The sequence below is a fragment of the Hyperolius riggenbachi genome, chromosome 3 (assembly GCF_040937935.1).
Source record: "Hyperolius riggenbachi isolate aHypRig1 chromosome 3, aHypRig1.pri, whole genome shotgun sequence".
Taxonomy (NCBI): Eukaryota; Metazoa; Chordata; class Amphibia; order Anura; family Hyperoliidae; genus Hyperolius; species Hyperolius riggenbachi.
Window position 1 is genome coordinate 77,501,446 of NC_090648.1, and position 13,332 is coordinate 77,514,777.

The window sequence follows — 13,332 nt, forward strand, 5'->3', positions numbered from 1 at the left end:
GTGCCCCGTGTGAGGATTGAACTCACGACCTTCAGATTATGAGACTGACGCGCTACCTACTGCGCTAACGAGGCAGTGCTTTTGCCACTGTGCCGCACACGCGCCAGGTAAGTTGGCTCATGGTTTGCTGTCTAGACAGAGCTGATGCCCCCCTCTGGCTCTCGAGCTCCTTTTTCCCCCAGATGCATTCAGCTCTTACCGAACGCCTCCCATATGGTCAAGCGGTCAGGATTCCTGGTTTTCACCCAGGCGGCCCGGGTTCGACTCCCGGTATGGGAACGTCCTGCCTTTTGGCTAAGGTGCGCTCATCAGAATCAAGCTTCCCAGGTGAGCGTACCGGAGCCCAACAAAAGCCTTCTCCTTGGGGGCCTATTAGTGCAGGGGAAGAACGGCTGTTGGCCAGAAAAAGGTCCTCCCTCTGTAATACTGGCTGTTTTCTCTTCGCCCCATCTACAAAAGTTCTCGGCGGGTGACAAGAAAGGCAATGTCCAAAGTCAGATTTTCAGTTGCTCCAAGCCCCTTTTGCAACTCTGCTGCTGATAGCGCTGATGTCCAGACTCTACTCTCAGTGGTATCTCAGTGGGTGGGAAAGTGATCAAAAGTCTCCGCGATAGGCTTGTACGCTTATAGGGTGGACTTGCCCTAACCAAAAGGCTGTCCAAGCATGAGGACAGTGCCCCGTGTGAGGATTGAACTCACGACCTTCAGATTATGAGACTGATGCGCTACCTACTGCGCTAACGAGGCAGTGCTTTTGCCACTGTGCCGCACACGTGCCAGGTAAGTTGGCTCATGGTTTGCTGTCTAGACAGAGCTGATGCCCCCCTCTGGCTCTCGAGCTCCTTTTTCCCCCAGATGCATTCAGCTCTTACCGAACGCCTCCCATATGGTCTAGCGGTCAGGATTCCTGGTTTTCACCCAGGCGGCCCGGGTTCGACTCCCGGTATGGGAACGTCCTGCCTTTTGGCTAAGGTGCGCTCATCAGAATCAAGCTTCCCAGGTGAGCGTACCGGAGCCCAACAAAAGCCTTCTCCTTGGGGGCCTATAAGTGCAGGGGAAGAACGGCTGTTGGCCAGAAAAAGGTCCTCCCTCTGTAATACTGGCTGTTTTCTCTTCGCCCCATCTACAAAAGTTCTCGGCGGGTGACAAGAAAGGCAATGTCCAAAGTCAGATTTTCAGTTGCTCCAAGCCCCTTTTGCAACTCTGCTGCTGATAGCGCTGATGTCCAGACTCTACTCTCAGTGGTATCTCAGTGGGTGGGAAAGTGATCAAAAGTCTCCGCGATAGGCTTGTACGCTTATAGGGTGGACTTGCCCTAACCAAAAGGCTGTCCAAGCATGAGGACAGTGCCCCGTGTGAGGATTGAACTCACGACCTTCAGATTATGAGACAGACACGCTACCTACTGCGCTAACGAGGCAGTGCTTTTGCCACTGTGCCGCACACGCGCCAGGTAAGTTGGCTCATGGTTTGCTGTCTAGACAGAGCTGATGCCCCCCTCTGGCTCTCGAGCTCCTTTTTCCCCCAGATGCATTCAGCTCTTACCGAACGCCTCCCATATGGTCTAGCGGTCAGGATTCCTGGTTTTCACCCAGGCGGCCCGGGTTCGACTCCCGGTATGGGAACGTCCTGCCTTTTGGCTAAGGTGCGCTCATCAGAATCAAGCTTCCCAGGTGAGCGTACCGGAGCCCAACAAAAGCCTTCTCCTTGGGGGCCTATTAGTGCAGGGGAAGAACGGCTGTTGGCCAGAAAAAGGTCCTCCCTCTGTAATACTGGCTGTTTTCTCTTCGCCCCATCTACAAAAGTTCTCGGCGGGTGACAAGAAAGGCAATGTCCAAAGTCAGATTTTCAGTTGCTCCAAGCCCCTTTTGCAACTCTGCTGCTGATAGCGCTGATGTCCAGACTCTACTCTCAGTGGTATCTCAGTGGGTGGGAAAGTGATCAAAAGTCTCCGCGATAGGCTTGTACGCTTATAGGGTGGACTTGCCCTAACCAAAAGGCTGTCCAAGCATGAGGACAGTGCCCCGTGTGAGGATTGAACTCACGACCTTCAGATTATGAGACTGACGCGCTACCTACTGCGCTAACGAGGCAGTGCTTTTGCCACTGTGCCGCACACGTGCCAGGTAAGTTGGCTCATGGTTTGCTGTCTAGACAGAGCTGATGCCCCCCTCTGGCTCTCGAGCTCCTTTTTCCCCCAGATGCATTCAGCTCTTACCGAACGCCTCCCATATGGTCTAGCGGTCAGGATTCCTGGTTTTCACCCAGGCGGCCCGGGTTCGACTCCCGGTACGGGAACGTCCTGCCTTTTGGCTAAGGTGCGCTCATCAGAATCAAGCTTCCCAGGTGAGCGTACCGGAGCCCAACAAAAGCCTTCTCCTTGGGGGCCTATTAGTGCAGGGGAAGAACGGCCGTTGGCCAGAAAAAGGTCCTCCCTCTGTAATACTGTCTGTTTTCTCTTCGCCCCATCTACAAAAGTTCTCGGCGGGTGACAAGAAAGGCAATGTCCAAAGTCAGATTTTCAGTTGCTCCAAGCCCCTTTTGCAACTCTGCTGCTGATAGCGCTGATGTCCAGACTCTACTCTCAGTGGTATCTCAGTGGGTGGGAAAGTGATCAAAAGTCTCCGCGATAGGCTTGTACGCTTATAGGGTGGACTTGCCCTAACCAAAAGGCTGTCCAAGCATGAGGACAGTGCCCCGTGTGAGGATTGAACTCACGACCTTCAGATTATGAGACTGACGCGCTACCTACTGCGCTAACGAGGCAGTGCTTTTGCCACTGTGACGCACACGCGCCAGGTAAGTTGGCTCATGGTTTGCTGTCTAGACAGAGCTGATGCCCCCCTCTGGCTCTCGAGCTTCTTTTTCCCCCAGATGCATTCAGCTCTTACCGAATGCCTCCCATATGGTCTAGCGGTCAGGATTCCTGGTTTTCACCCAGGCGGCCCGGGTTCGACTCCCGGTACGGGAACGTCCTGCCTTTTGGCTAAGGTGCGCTCATCAGAATCAAGCTTCCCAGGTGAGCGTACCGGAGCCCAACAAAAGCCTTCTCCTTGGGGGCCTATTAGTGCAGGGGAAGAACGGCTGTTGGCCAGAAAAAGGTCCTCCCTCTGTAATACTGGCTGTTTTCTCTTCGCCCCATCTACAAAAGTTCTCGGCGGGTGACAAGAAAGGCAATGTCCAAAGTCAGATTTTCAGTTGCTCCAAGCCCCTTTTGCAACTCTGCTGCTGATAGCGCTGATGTCCAGACTCTACTCTCAGTGGTATCTCAGTGGGTGGGAAAGTGATCAAAAGTCTCCGCGATAGGCTTGTACGCTTATAGGGTGGACTTGCCCTAACCAAAAGGCTGTCCAAGCATGAGGACAGTGCCCCGTGTGAGGATTGAACTCACGACCTTCAGATTATGAGACTGACACGCTACCTACTGCGCTAACGAGGCAGTGCTTTTGCCACTGTGCCGCACACGCGCCAGGTAAGTTGGCTCATGGTTTGCTGTCTAGACAGAGCTGATGCCCCCCTCTGGCTCTCGAGCTCCTTTTTCCCCCAGATGCATTCAGCTCTTACCGAATACCTCCCATATGGTCTAGCGGTCAGGATTCCTGGTTTTCACCCAGGCGGCCCGGGATCGACTCCCGGTACGGGAACGTCCTGCGTTTTGGCTAAGGTGCGCTCATCAGAATCAAGCTTCCCAGGTGAGCGTACCGGAGCCCAACAAAAGCCTTCTCCTTGGGGGCCTATTAGTGCAGGGGAAGAACGGCTGTTGGCCAGAAAAAGGTCCTCCCTCTCTAATACTGGATGTTTTCTCTTCGCCCCATCTACAAAAGTTCTCGGCGGGTGACAAGAAAGGCAATGTCCAAAGTCAGATTTTCAGTTGCTCCAAGCCCCTTTTGCAACTCTGCTGCTGATAGCGCTGATATCCAGACTCTACTCTCAGTGGTATCTCAGTGGGTGGGAAAGTGATCAAAAGTCTCCGCGATAGGCTTGTACGCTTATAGGGTGGACTTGCCCTAACCAAAAGGCTGTCCAAGCATGAGGACAGTGCCCCGTGTGAGGATTGAACTCACGACCTTCAGATTATGAGACTGACACGCTACCTACTGCGCTAACGAGGCAGTGCTTTTGCCACTGTGCCGCACACGCGCCAGGTAAGTTGGCTCATGGTTTGCTGTCTAGACAGAGCTGATGCCCCCCTCTGGCTCTCGAGCTCCTTTTTCCCCCAGATGCATTCAGCTCTTACCGAACGCCTCCCATATGGTCAAGCGGTCAGGATTCCTGGTTTTCACCCAGGCGGCCCGGGTTCGACTCGCGGTATGGGAACGTCCTGCCTTTTGGCTAAGGTGCGCTCATCAGAATCAAGCTTCCCAGGTGAGCGTACCGGAGCCCAACAAAAGCCTTCTCCTTGGGGGCCTATTAGTGCAGGGGAAGAACGGCTGTTGGCCAGAAAAAGGTCCTCCCTCTGTAATACTGTCTGTTTTCTCTTCGCCCCATCTACAAAAGTTCTCGGCGGGTGACAAGAAAGGCAATGTCCAAAGTCAGATTTTCAGTTGCTCCAAGCCCCTTTTGCAACTCTGCTGCTGATAGCGCTGATGTCCAGACTCTACTCTCAGTGGTATCTCAGTGGGTGGGAAAGTGATCAAAAGTCTCCGCGATAGGCTTGTACGCTTATAGGGTGGACTTGCCCTAACCAAAAGGCTGTCCAAGCATGAGGACAGTGCCCCGTGTGAGGATTGAACTCACGACCTTCAGATTATGAGACTGACGCGCTACCTACTGCGCTAACGAGGCAGTGCTTTTGCCACTGTGCCGCACACGCGCCAGGTAAGTTGGCTCATGGTTTGCTGTCTAGACAGAGCTGATGCCCCCCTCTGGCTCTCGAGCTCCTTTTTCCCTCAGATGCATTCAGCTCTTACCGAACGCCTCCCATATGGTCTAGCGGTCAGGATTCCTGGTTTTCACCCAGGCGGCCCTGGTTTGACTCCCGGTATGGGAACGTCCTGCCTTTTGGCTAAGGTGCGCTCATCAGAATCAAGCTTCCCAGGTGAGCGTACCGGAGCCCAACAAAAGCCTTCTCCTTGGGGGCCTATTAGTGCAGGGGAAGAACGGCTGTTGGCCAGAAAAAGGTCCTCCCTCTGTAATACTGGCTGTTTTCTCTTCGCCCCATCTACAAAAGTTCTCGGCGGGTGACAAGAAAGGCAATGTCCAAAGTCAGATTTTCAGTTGCTCCAAGCCCCTTTTGCAACTCTGCTGCTGATAGCGCTGATGTCCAGACTCTACTCTCAGTGGTATCTGAGTGGGTGGGAAAGTGATCAAAAGTCTCCGCGATAGGCTTGTACGCTTATAGGGTGGACTTGCCCTAACCAAAAGGCTGTCCAAGCATGAGGACAGTGCCCCGTGTGAGGATTGAACTCACGACCTTCAGATTATGAGACTGCCGCGCTACCTACTGCGCTAACGAGGCAGTGCTTTTGCCACTGTGCCGCACACGCGCCAGGTAAGTTGGCTCATGGTTTGCTGTCTAGACAGAGCTGATGCCCCCCTCTGGCTCTCGAGCTCCTTTTTCCCCCAGATGCATTCAGCTCTTACCGAACGCCTCCCATATGGTCTAGCGGTCAGGATTCCTGGTTTTCACCCAGGCGGCCTGGGTTCGACTCCCGGTATGGGAACGTCCTGCCTTTTGGCTAAGGTGCGCTCATCAGAATCAAGCTTCCCAGGTGAGCGTACCGGAGCCCAACAAAAGCCTTCTCCTTGGGGGCCTATTAGTGCAGGGGAAGAACGGCTGTTGGCCAGAAAAAGGTCCTCCCTCTGTAATACTGGCTGTTTTCTCTTCGCCCCATCTACAAAAGTTCTCGGCGGGTGACAAGAAAGGCAATGTCCAAAGTCAGATTTTCAGTTGCTCCAAGCCCCTTTTGCAACTCTGCTGCTGATAGCGCTGATGTCCAGACTCTACTCTCAGTGGTATCTCAGTGGGTGGGAAAGTGATCAAAAGTCTCCGCGATAGGCTTGTACGCTTATAGGGTGGACTTGCCCTAACCAAAAGGCTGTCCAAGCATGAGGACAGTGCCCCGTGTGAGGATTGAACTCACGACCTTCAGATTATGAGACTGACGCGCTACCTACTGCGCTAACGAGGCAGTGCTTTTGCCACTGTGCCGCACACGCGCCAGGTAAGTTGGCTCATGGTTTGCTGTCTAGACAGAGCTGATGCCCCCCTCTGGCTCTCGAGCTCCTTTTTCCCCCAGATGCATTCAGCTCTTACCGAACGCCTCCCATATGGTCTAGCGGTCAGGATTCCTGGTTTTCACCCAGGCGGCCCGGGTTCGACTCCCGGTATGGGAACGTCCTGCCTTTTGGCTAAGGTGCGCTCATCAGAATCAAGCTTCCCAGGTGAGCGTACCGGAGCCCAACAAAAGCCTTCTCCTTGGGGGCCTATTAGTGCAGGGGAAGAACGGCTGTTGGCCAGAAAAAGGTCCTCCCTCTGTAATACTGGCTGTTTTCTCTTCGCCCCATCTACAAAAGTTCTCGGCGGGTGACAAGAAAGGCAATGTCCAAAGTCAGATTTTCAGTTGCTCCAAGCCCCTTTTGCAACTCTGCTGCTGATAGCGCTGATGTCCAGACTCTACTCTCAGTGGTATCTCAGTGGGTGGGAAAGTGATCAAAAGTCTCCGCGATAGGCTTGTACGCTTATAGGGTGGACTTGCCCTAACCAAAAGGCTGTCCAAGCATGAGGACAGTGCCCCGTGTGAGGATTGAACTCACGACCTTCAGATTATGAGACTGACGCGCTACCTACTGCGCTAACGAGGCAGTGCTTTTGCCACTGTGCCGCACACGCGCCAGGTAAGTTGGCTCATGGTTTGCTGTCTAGACAGAGCTGATGCCCCCCTCTGGCTCTCGAGCTCCTTTTTCCCCCAGATGCATTCAGCTCTTACCGAACGCCTCCCATATGGTCAAGCGGTCAGGATTCCTGGTTTTCACCCAGGCGGCCCGGGTTCGACTCCCGGTATGGGAACGTCCTGCCTTTTGGCTAAGGTGCGCTCATCAGAATCAAGCTTCCCAGGTGAGCGTACCGGAGCCCAACAAAAGCCTTCTCCTTGGGGGCCTATTAGTGCAGGGGAAGAACGGCTGTTGGCCAGAAAAAGGTCCTCCCTCTGTAATACTGTCTGTTTTCTCTTCGCCCCATCTACAAAAGTTCTCGGCGGGTGACAAGAAAGGCAATGTCCAAAGTCAGATTTTCAGTTGCTCCAAGCCCCTTTTGCAACTCTGCTGCTGATAGCGCTGATGTCCAGACTCTACTCTCAGTGGTATCTCAGTGGGTGGGAAAGTGATCAAAAGTCTCCGCGATAGGCTTGTACGCTTATAGGGTGGACTTGCCCTAACCAAAAGGCTGTCCAAGCATGAGGACAGTGCCCCGTGTGAGGATTGAACTCACGACCTTCAGATTATGAGACTGACGCGCTACCTACTGCGCTAACGAGGCAGTGCTTTTGCCACTGTGCCGCACACGCGCCAGGTAAGTTGGCTCATGGTTTGCTGTCTAGACAGAGCTGATGCCCCCCTCTGGCTCTCGAGCTCCTTTTTCCCCCAGATGCATTCAGCTCTTACCGAACGCCTCCCATATGGTCTAGCGGTCAGGATTCCTGGTTTTCACCCAGGCGGCCCGGGTTCGACTCCCGGTACGGGAACGTCCTGCCTTTTGGCTAAGGTGCGCTCATCAGAATCAAGCTTCCCAGGTGAGCGTACCGGAGCCCAACAAAAGCCTTCTCCTTGGGGGCCTATTAGTGCAGGGGAAGAACGGCTGTTGGCCAGAAAAAGGTCCTCCCTCTGTAATACTGGCTGTTTTCTTTTCGCCCCATCTACAAAAGTTCTCGGCGGGTGACAAGAAAGGCAATGTCCAAAGTCAGATTTTCAGTTGCTCCAAGCCCCTTTTGCAACTCTGCTGCTGATAGCGCTGATGTCCAGACTCTACTCTCAGTGGTATCTCAGTGGGTGGGAAAGTGATCAAAAGTCTCCGCGATAGGCTTGTACGCTTATAGGGTGGACTTGCCCTAACCAAAAGGCTGTCCAAGCATGAGGACAGTGCCCCGTGTGAGGATTGAACTCACGACCTTCAGATTATGAGACTGACGCGCTACCTACTGCGCTAACGAGGCAGTGCTTTTGCCACTGTGCCGCACACGCGCCAGGTAAGTTGGCTCATGGTTTGCTGTCTAGACAGAGCTGATGCCCCCCTCTGGCTCTCGAGCTCCTTTTTCCCTCAGATGCATTCAGCTCTTACCAAACGCCTCCCATATGGTCTAGCGGTCAGGATTCCTGGTTTTCACCCAGGCGGCCCTGGTTTGACTCCCGGTATGGGAACGTCCTGCCTTTTGGCTAAGGTGCGCTCATCAGAATCAAGCTTCCCAGGTGAGCGTACCGGAGCCCAACAAAAGCCTTCTCCTTGGGGGCCTATTAGTGCAGGGGAAGAACGGCTGTTGGCCAGAAAAAGGTCCTCCCTCTGTAATACTGGCTGTTTTCTCTTCGCCCCATCTACAAAAGTTCTCGGCGGGTGACAAGAAAGGCAATGTCCAAAGTCAGATTTTCAGTTGCTCCAAGCCCCTTTTGCAACTCTGCTGCTGATAGCGCTGATGTCCAGACTCTACTCTCAGTGGTATCTCAGTGGGTGGGAAAGTGATCAAAAGTCTCCGCGATAGGCTTGTACGCTTATAGGGTGGACTTGCCCTAACCAAAAGGCTGTCCAAGCATGAGGACAGTGCCCCGTGTGAGGATTGAACTCACGACCTTCAGATTATGAGACTGACGCGCTACCTACTGCGCTAACGAGGCAGTGCTTTTGCCACTGTGCCGCACACGCGCCAGGTAAGTTGGCTCATGGTTTGCTGTCTAGACAGAGCTGATGCCCCCCTCTGGCTCTCGAGCTCCTTTTTCCCCCAGATGCATTCAGCTCTTACCGAACGCCTCCCATATGGTCTAGCGGTCAGGATTCCTGGTTTTCACCCAGGCGGCCCGGGTTCGACTCCCGGTATGGGAACGTCCTGCCTTTTGGCTAAGGTGCGCTCATCAGAATCAAGCTTCCCAGGTGAGCGTACCGGAGCCCAACAAAAGCCTTCTCCTTGGGGGCCTATTAGTGCAGGGGAAGAACGGCTGTTGGCCAGAAAAAGGTCCTCCCTCTGTAATACTGGCTGTTTTCTCTTCGCCCCATCTACAAAAGTTCTCGGCGGGTGACAAGAAAGGCAATGTCCAAAGTCAGATTTTCAGTTGCTCCAAGCCCCTTTTGCAACTCTGCTGCTGATAGCGCTGATGTCCAGACTCTACTCTCAGTGGTATCTCAGTGGGTGGGAAAGTGATCAAAAGTCTCCGCGATAGGCTTGTACGCTTATAGGGTGGACTTGCCCTAACCAAAAGGCTGTCCAAGCATGAGGACAGTGCCCCATGTGAGGATTGAACTCACGACCTTCAGATTATGAGACTGACGCACTACCTACTGCGCTAACGAGGCAGTGCTTTTGCCACTGTGCCGCACACGCGCCAGGTAAGTTGGCTCATGGTTTGCTGTCTAGACAGAGCTGATGCCCCCCTCTGGCTCTCGAGCTCCTTTTTCCCCCAGATGCATTCAGCTCTTACCGAACGCCTCCCATATGGTCTAGCGGTCAGGATTCCTGGTTTTCACCCAGGTGGCCCGGGTTCGACTCCCGGTATGGGAACGTCCTGCCTTTTGGCTAAGGTGCGCTCATCAGAATCAAGCTTCCCAGGTGAGCGTACCGGAGCCCAACAAAAGCCTTCTCCTTGGGGGCCTATTAGTGCAGGGGAAGAACGGCTGTTGGCCAGAAAAAGGTCCTCCCTCTGTAATACTGGCTGTTTTCTCTTCGCCCCATCTACAAAAGTTCTCGGCGGGTGACAAGAAAGGCAATGTCCAAAGTCAGATTTTCAGTTGCTCCAAGCCCCTTTTGCAACTCTGCTGCTGATAGCGCTGATGTCCAGACTCTACTCTCAGTGGTATCTCAGTGGGTGGGAAAGTGATCAAAAGTCTCCGCGATAGGCTTGTACGCTTATAGGGTGGACTTGCCCTAACCAAAAGGCTGTCCAAGCATGAGGACAGTGCCCCGTGTGAGGATTGAACTCACGACCTTCAGATTATGAGACTGACGCGCTACCTACTGCACTAACGAGGCAGTGCTTTTGCCACTGTGCCGCACACGCGCCAGGTAAGTTGGCTCATGGTTTGCTGTCTAGACAGAGCTGATGCCCCCCTCTGGCTCTCGAGCTCCTTTTTCCCCCAGATGCATTCAGCTCTTACCGAACGCCTCCCATATGGTCTAGCGGTCAGGATTCCTGGTTTTCACCCAGGCGGCCCGGGTTCGACTCCCGGTATGGGAACGTCCTGCCTTTTGGCTAAGGTGCGCTCATCAGAATCAAGCTTCCCAGGTGAGCGTACCGGAGCCCAACAAAAGCCTTCTCCTTGGGGGCCTATTAGTGCAGGGGAAGAACGGCTGTTGGCCAGAAAAAGGTCCTCCCTCTGTAATACTGGCTGTTTTCTCTTCGCCCCATCTACAAAAGTTCTCGGCGGGTGACAAGAAAGGCAATGTCCAAAGTCAGATTTTCAGTTGCTCCAAGCCCCTTTTGCAACTCTGCTGCTGATAGCGCTGATGTCCAGACTCTACTCTCAGTGGTATCTCAGTGGGTGGGAAAGTGATCAAAAGTCTCCGCGATAGGCTTGTACGCTTATAGGGTGGACTTGCCCTAACCAAAAGGCTGTCCAAGCATGAGGACAGTGCCCCATGTGAGGATTGAACTCACGACCTTCAGATTATGAGACTGACACGCTACCTACTGCGCTAACGAGGCAGTGCTTTTGCCACTGTGCCGCACACGCGCCAGGTAAGTTGGCTCATGGTTTGCTGTCTAGACAGAGCTGATGCCCCCCTCTGGCTCTCGAGCTCCTTTTCCCCCCAGATGCATTAAGCTCTTACCGAACGCCTCCCATATGGTCTAGCGGTCAGGATTCCTGGTTTTCACCCAGGCGGCCCGGGTTCGACTCCCGGTATGGGAACGTCCTGCCTTTTGGCTAAGGTGCGCTCATCAGAATCAAGCTTCCCAGGTGAGCGTACCGGAGCCCAACAAAAGCCTTCTCCTTGGGGGCCTATTAGTGCAGGGGAAGAACGGCTGTTGGCCAGAAAAAGGTCCTCCCTCTGTAATACTGGCTGTTTTCTCTTCGCCCCATCTACAAAAGTTCTCGGCGGGTGACAAGAAAGGCAATGTCCAAAGTCAGATTTTCAGTTGCTCCAAGCCCCTTTTGCAACTCTGCTGCTGATAGCGCTGATGTCCAGACTCTACTCTCAGTGGTATCTCAGTGGGTGGGAAAGTGATCAAAAGTCTCCGCGATAGGCTTGTACGCTTATAGGGTGGACTTGCCCTAACCAAAAGGCTGTCCAAGCATGAGGACAGTGCCCCATGTGAGGATTGAACTCACGACCTTCAGATTATGAGACTGACGCGCTACCTACTGCGCTAACGAGGCAGTGCTTTTGCCACTGTGCCGCACACGCGCCAGGTAAGTTGGCTCATGGTTTGCTGTCTAGACAGAGCTGATGCCCCCCTCTGGCTCTCGAGCTCCTTTTCCCCCCAGATGCATTCAGCTCTTACCGAACGCCTCCCATATGGTCTAGCGGTCAGGATTCCTGGTTTTCACCCAGGCGGCCCGGGTTTGACTCCCGGTATGGGAACGTCCTGCCTTTTGGCTAAGGTGCGCTCATCAGAATCAAGCTTCCCAGGTGAGCGTACCGGAGCCCAACAAAAGCCTTCTCCTTGGGGGCCTATTAGTGCAGGGGAAGAACGGCTGTTGGCCAGAAAAAGGTCCTCCCTCTGTAATACTGGCTGTTTTCTCTTCGCCCCATCTACAAAAGTTCTCGGCGGGTGACAAGAAAGGCAATGTCCAAAGTCAGATTTTCAGTTGCTCCAAGCCCCTTTTGCAACTCTGCTGCTGATAGCGCTGATGTCCAGACTCTACTCTCAGTGGTATCTCAGTGGGTGGGAAAGTGATCAAAAGTCTCCGCGATAGGCTTGTACACTTATAGGGTGGACTTGCCCTAACCAAATGGCTGTCTAAGCATGAGGACAGTGCCCCGTGTGAGGATTGAACTCACAACCTTCAGATTATGAGACTGACGCGCTACCTACTGCGCTAACGAGGCAGTGCTTTTGCCACTGTGCCGCACACGCACCAGGTAAGTTGGCTCATGGTTTGCTGTCTAGACAGAGCTGATGCCCCCCTCTGGCTCTCGAGCTTCTTTTTCCCCCAGATGCATTCAGCTCTTGCCGAACGCCTCCCATATGGTCTAGCGGTCAGGATTCCTGGTTTTCACCCAGGCGGCCCGGGTTCGACTCCCGGTATGGGAACGTCCTGCCTTTTGGCTAAGGTGCGCTCATCAGAATCAAGCTTCCCAGGTGAGCGTACCAGAGCCCAACAAAAGCCTTCTCCTTGGGGGCCTATTAGTGCAGGGGAAGAACGGCTGTTGGCCAGAAAAAGGTCCTCCCTCTGTAATACTGGCTGTTTTCTCTTCGCCCCATCTACAAAAGTTCTCAGCGGGTGACAAGAAAGGCAATGTCCAAAGTCAGATTTTCAGTTGCTCCAAGCCCCTTTTGCAACTCTGCTGCTGATAGCGCTGATGTCCAGACTCTACTCTCAGTGGTATCTCAGTGGGTGGGAAAGTGATCAAAAGTCTCCGCGATAGGCTTGTACGCTTATAGGGTGGACTTGCCCTAACCAAAAGGCTGTCCAAGCATGAGGACAGTGCCCCATGTGAGGATTGAACTCACGACCTTCAGATTATGAGACTGACGCGCTACCTACTGCGCTAACGAGGCAGTGCTTTTGCCACGGTGCCGCACACGCGCCAGGTAAGTTGGCTCATGGTTTGCTGTCTAGACAGAGCTGATGCCCCCCTCTGGCTCTCGAGCTCCTTTTTCCCCCAGATGCATTCAGCTCTTACCGAACGCCTCCCATATGGTCTAGCGGTCAGGATTCCTGGTTTTCACCCAGGCGGCCTGGTTTCGACTCCCGGTATGGGAACGTCCTGCCTTTTGGCTAAGGTGCGCTCATCAGAATCAAGCTTCCCAGGTGAGCGTACCGGAGCCCAACAAAAGCCTTCTCCTTGGGGGCCTATTAGTGCAGGGGAAGAACGGCTGTTGGCCAGAAAAAGGTCCTCCCTCTGTAATACTGGCTGTTTTCTCTTCGCCCCATCTACAAAAGTTCTCGGCGGGTGACAAGAAAGGCAATGTCCAAAGTCAGATTTTCAGTTGCTCCAAGCCCCTTTTGCAACTCTGCTGCTGATAGCG

At 53.7% G+C, this 13,332-nt stretch overlaps 39 non-coding genes across 39 annotated transcripts; 19 read left to right on the forward strand and 20 right to left on the reverse strand.

Moving 5' to 3' along the window:
• Nucleotide 1: 1 nt before the first annotated feature.
• Nucleotides 2-74, reverse strand: TRNAM-CAU (transfer RNA methionine (anticodon CAU)). The gene has a single exon. It is a non-coding gene; the product is annotated as a tRNA-Met (tRNA).
• A 133-nt stretch (nucleotides 75-207) lies between these two features.
• TRNAE-UUC (transfer RNA glutamic acid (anticodon UUC)) lies at nucleotides 208-279 on the forward strand. The gene has a single exon. It is a non-coding gene; the product is annotated as a tRNA-Glu (tRNA).
• Nucleotides 280-674: 395 nt separating this feature from the next.
• On the reverse strand, nucleotides 675-747 carry TRNAM-CAU (transfer RNA methionine (anticodon CAU)). The gene has a single exon. It is a non-coding gene; the product is annotated as a tRNA-Met (tRNA).
• Nucleotides 748-880: 133 nt separating this feature from the next.
• TRNAE-UUC (transfer RNA glutamic acid (anticodon UUC)) lies at nucleotides 881-952 on the forward strand. Its single transcript has one exon. It is a non-coding gene; the product is annotated as a tRNA-Glu (tRNA).
• Nucleotides 953-1,347: 395 nt separating this feature from the next.
• On the reverse strand, nucleotides 1,348-1,420 carry TRNAM-CAU (transfer RNA methionine (anticodon CAU)). Its single transcript has one exon. It is a non-coding gene; the product is annotated as a tRNA-Met (tRNA).
• A 133-nt stretch (nucleotides 1,421-1,553) lies between these two features.
• TRNAE-UUC (transfer RNA glutamic acid (anticodon UUC)) lies at nucleotides 1,554-1,625 on the forward strand. The gene has a single exon. It is a non-coding gene; the product is annotated as a tRNA-Glu (tRNA).
• A 395-nt stretch (nucleotides 1,626-2,020) lies between these two features.
• TRNAM-CAU (transfer RNA methionine (anticodon CAU)) lies at nucleotides 2,021-2,093 on the reverse strand. The gene has a single exon. It is a non-coding gene; the product is annotated as a tRNA-Met (tRNA).
• Nucleotides 2,094-2,226: 133 nt separating this feature from the next.
• On the forward strand, nucleotides 2,227-2,298 carry TRNAE-UUC (transfer RNA glutamic acid (anticodon UUC)). The gene has a single exon. It is a non-coding gene; the product is annotated as a tRNA-Glu (tRNA).
• Nucleotides 2,299-2,693: 395 nt separating this feature from the next.
• Nucleotides 2,694-2,766, reverse strand: TRNAM-CAU (transfer RNA methionine (anticodon CAU)). The gene has a single exon. It is a non-coding gene; the product is annotated as a tRNA-Met (tRNA).
• Nucleotides 2,767-2,899: 133 nt separating this feature from the next.
• TRNAE-UUC (transfer RNA glutamic acid (anticodon UUC)) lies at nucleotides 2,900-2,971 on the forward strand. The gene has a single exon. It is a non-coding gene; the product is annotated as a tRNA-Glu (tRNA).
• Nucleotides 2,972-3,366: 395 nt separating this feature from the next.
• TRNAM-CAU (transfer RNA methionine (anticodon CAU)) lies at nucleotides 3,367-3,439 on the reverse strand. Its single transcript has one exon. It is a non-coding gene; the product is annotated as a tRNA-Met (tRNA).
• Nucleotides 3,440-3,572: 133 nt separating this feature from the next.
• On the forward strand, nucleotides 3,573-3,644 carry TRNAE-UUC (transfer RNA glutamic acid (anticodon UUC)). The gene has a single exon. It is a non-coding gene; the product is annotated as a tRNA-Glu (tRNA).
• A 395-nt stretch (nucleotides 3,645-4,039) lies between these two features.
• TRNAM-CAU (transfer RNA methionine (anticodon CAU)) lies at nucleotides 4,040-4,112 on the reverse strand. The gene has a single exon. It is a non-coding gene; the product is annotated as a tRNA-Met (tRNA).
• A 600-nt stretch (nucleotides 4,113-4,712) lies between these two features.
• On the reverse strand, nucleotides 4,713-4,785 carry TRNAM-CAU (transfer RNA methionine (anticodon CAU)). The gene has a single exon. It is a non-coding gene; the product is annotated as a tRNA-Met (tRNA).
• A 133-nt stretch (nucleotides 4,786-4,918) lies between these two features.
• TRNAE-UUC (transfer RNA glutamic acid (anticodon UUC)) lies at nucleotides 4,919-4,990 on the forward strand. Its single transcript has one exon. It is a non-coding gene; the product is annotated as a tRNA-Glu (tRNA).
• Nucleotides 4,991-5,385: 395 nt separating this feature from the next.
• TRNAM-CAU (transfer RNA methionine (anticodon CAU)) lies at nucleotides 5,386-5,458 on the reverse strand. The gene has a single exon. It is a non-coding gene; the product is annotated as a tRNA-Met (tRNA).
• A 133-nt stretch (nucleotides 5,459-5,591) lies between these two features.
• On the forward strand, nucleotides 5,592-5,663 carry TRNAE-UUC (transfer RNA glutamic acid (anticodon UUC)). Its single transcript has one exon. It is a non-coding gene; the product is annotated as a tRNA-Glu (tRNA).
• A 395-nt stretch (nucleotides 5,664-6,058) lies between these two features.
• On the reverse strand, nucleotides 6,059-6,131 carry TRNAM-CAU (transfer RNA methionine (anticodon CAU)). Its single transcript has one exon. It is a non-coding gene; the product is annotated as a tRNA-Met (tRNA).
• A 133-nt stretch (nucleotides 6,132-6,264) lies between these two features.
• Nucleotides 6,265-6,336, forward strand: TRNAE-UUC (transfer RNA glutamic acid (anticodon UUC)). Its single transcript has one exon. It is a non-coding gene; the product is annotated as a tRNA-Glu (tRNA).
• A 395-nt stretch (nucleotides 6,337-6,731) lies between these two features.
• TRNAM-CAU (transfer RNA methionine (anticodon CAU)) lies at nucleotides 6,732-6,804 on the reverse strand. The gene has a single exon. It is a non-coding gene; the product is annotated as a tRNA-Met (tRNA).
• Nucleotides 6,805-6,937: 133 nt separating this feature from the next.
• On the forward strand, nucleotides 6,938-7,009 carry TRNAE-UUC (transfer RNA glutamic acid (anticodon UUC)). The gene has a single exon. It is a non-coding gene; the product is annotated as a tRNA-Glu (tRNA).
• A 395-nt stretch (nucleotides 7,010-7,404) lies between these two features.
• TRNAM-CAU (transfer RNA methionine (anticodon CAU)) lies at nucleotides 7,405-7,477 on the reverse strand. Its single transcript has one exon. It is a non-coding gene; the product is annotated as a tRNA-Met (tRNA).
• Nucleotides 7,478-7,610: 133 nt separating this feature from the next.
• Nucleotides 7,611-7,682, forward strand: TRNAE-UUC (transfer RNA glutamic acid (anticodon UUC)). The gene has a single exon. It is a non-coding gene; the product is annotated as a tRNA-Glu (tRNA).
• Nucleotides 7,683-8,077: 395 nt separating this feature from the next.
• Nucleotides 8,078-8,150, reverse strand: TRNAM-CAU (transfer RNA methionine (anticodon CAU)). The gene has a single exon. It is a non-coding gene; the product is annotated as a tRNA-Met (tRNA).
• A 133-nt stretch (nucleotides 8,151-8,283) lies between these two features.
• On the forward strand, nucleotides 8,284-8,355 carry TRNAE-UUC (transfer RNA glutamic acid (anticodon UUC)). The gene has a single exon. It is a non-coding gene; the product is annotated as a tRNA-Glu (tRNA).
• Nucleotides 8,356-8,750: 395 nt separating this feature from the next.
• On the reverse strand, nucleotides 8,751-8,823 carry TRNAM-CAU (transfer RNA methionine (anticodon CAU)). The gene has a single exon. It is a non-coding gene; the product is annotated as a tRNA-Met (tRNA).
• Nucleotides 8,824-8,956: 133 nt separating this feature from the next.
• On the forward strand, nucleotides 8,957-9,028 carry TRNAE-UUC (transfer RNA glutamic acid (anticodon UUC)). The gene has a single exon. It is a non-coding gene; the product is annotated as a tRNA-Glu (tRNA).
• Nucleotides 9,029-9,423: 395 nt separating this feature from the next.
• TRNAM-CAU (transfer RNA methionine (anticodon CAU)) lies at nucleotides 9,424-9,496 on the reverse strand. Its single transcript has one exon. It is a non-coding gene; the product is annotated as a tRNA-Met (tRNA).
• Nucleotides 9,497-9,629: 133 nt separating this feature from the next.
• Nucleotides 9,630-9,701, forward strand: TRNAE-UUC (transfer RNA glutamic acid (anticodon UUC)). The gene has a single exon. It is a non-coding gene; the product is annotated as a tRNA-Glu (tRNA).
• A 395-nt stretch (nucleotides 9,702-10,096) lies between these two features.
• On the reverse strand, nucleotides 10,097-10,169 carry TRNAM-CAU (transfer RNA methionine (anticodon CAU)). Its single transcript has one exon. It is a non-coding gene; the product is annotated as a tRNA-Met (tRNA).
• A 133-nt stretch (nucleotides 10,170-10,302) lies between these two features.
• TRNAE-UUC (transfer RNA glutamic acid (anticodon UUC)) lies at nucleotides 10,303-10,374 on the forward strand. The gene has a single exon. It is a non-coding gene; the product is annotated as a tRNA-Glu (tRNA).
• A 395-nt stretch (nucleotides 10,375-10,769) lies between these two features.
• Nucleotides 10,770-10,842, reverse strand: TRNAM-CAU (transfer RNA methionine (anticodon CAU)). The gene has a single exon. It is a non-coding gene; the product is annotated as a tRNA-Met (tRNA).
• A 133-nt stretch (nucleotides 10,843-10,975) lies between these two features.
• On the forward strand, nucleotides 10,976-11,047 carry TRNAE-UUC (transfer RNA glutamic acid (anticodon UUC)). Its single transcript has one exon. It is a non-coding gene; the product is annotated as a tRNA-Glu (tRNA).
• Nucleotides 11,048-11,442: 395 nt separating this feature from the next.
• TRNAM-CAU (transfer RNA methionine (anticodon CAU)) lies at nucleotides 11,443-11,515 on the reverse strand. The gene has a single exon. It is a non-coding gene; the product is annotated as a tRNA-Met (tRNA).
• A 133-nt stretch (nucleotides 11,516-11,648) lies between these two features.
• Nucleotides 11,649-11,720, forward strand: TRNAE-UUC (transfer RNA glutamic acid (anticodon UUC)). Its single transcript has one exon. It is a non-coding gene; the product is annotated as a tRNA-Glu (tRNA).
• A 395-nt stretch (nucleotides 11,721-12,115) lies between these two features.
• Nucleotides 12,116-12,188, reverse strand: TRNAM-CAU (transfer RNA methionine (anticodon CAU)). The gene has a single exon. It is a non-coding gene; the product is annotated as a tRNA-Met (tRNA).
• A 133-nt stretch (nucleotides 12,189-12,321) lies between these two features.
• TRNAE-UUC (transfer RNA glutamic acid (anticodon UUC)) lies at nucleotides 12,322-12,393 on the forward strand. Its single transcript has one exon. It is a non-coding gene; the product is annotated as a tRNA-Glu (tRNA).
• Nucleotides 12,394-12,788: 395 nt separating this feature from the next.
• On the reverse strand, nucleotides 12,789-12,861 carry TRNAM-CAU (transfer RNA methionine (anticodon CAU)). The gene has a single exon. It is a non-coding gene; the product is annotated as a tRNA-Met (tRNA).
• A 133-nt stretch (nucleotides 12,862-12,994) lies between these two features.
• Nucleotides 12,995-13,066, forward strand: TRNAE-UUC (transfer RNA glutamic acid (anticodon UUC)). The gene has a single exon. It is a non-coding gene; the product is annotated as a tRNA-Glu (tRNA).
• Nucleotides 13,067-13,332: the final 266 nt, after the last annotated feature.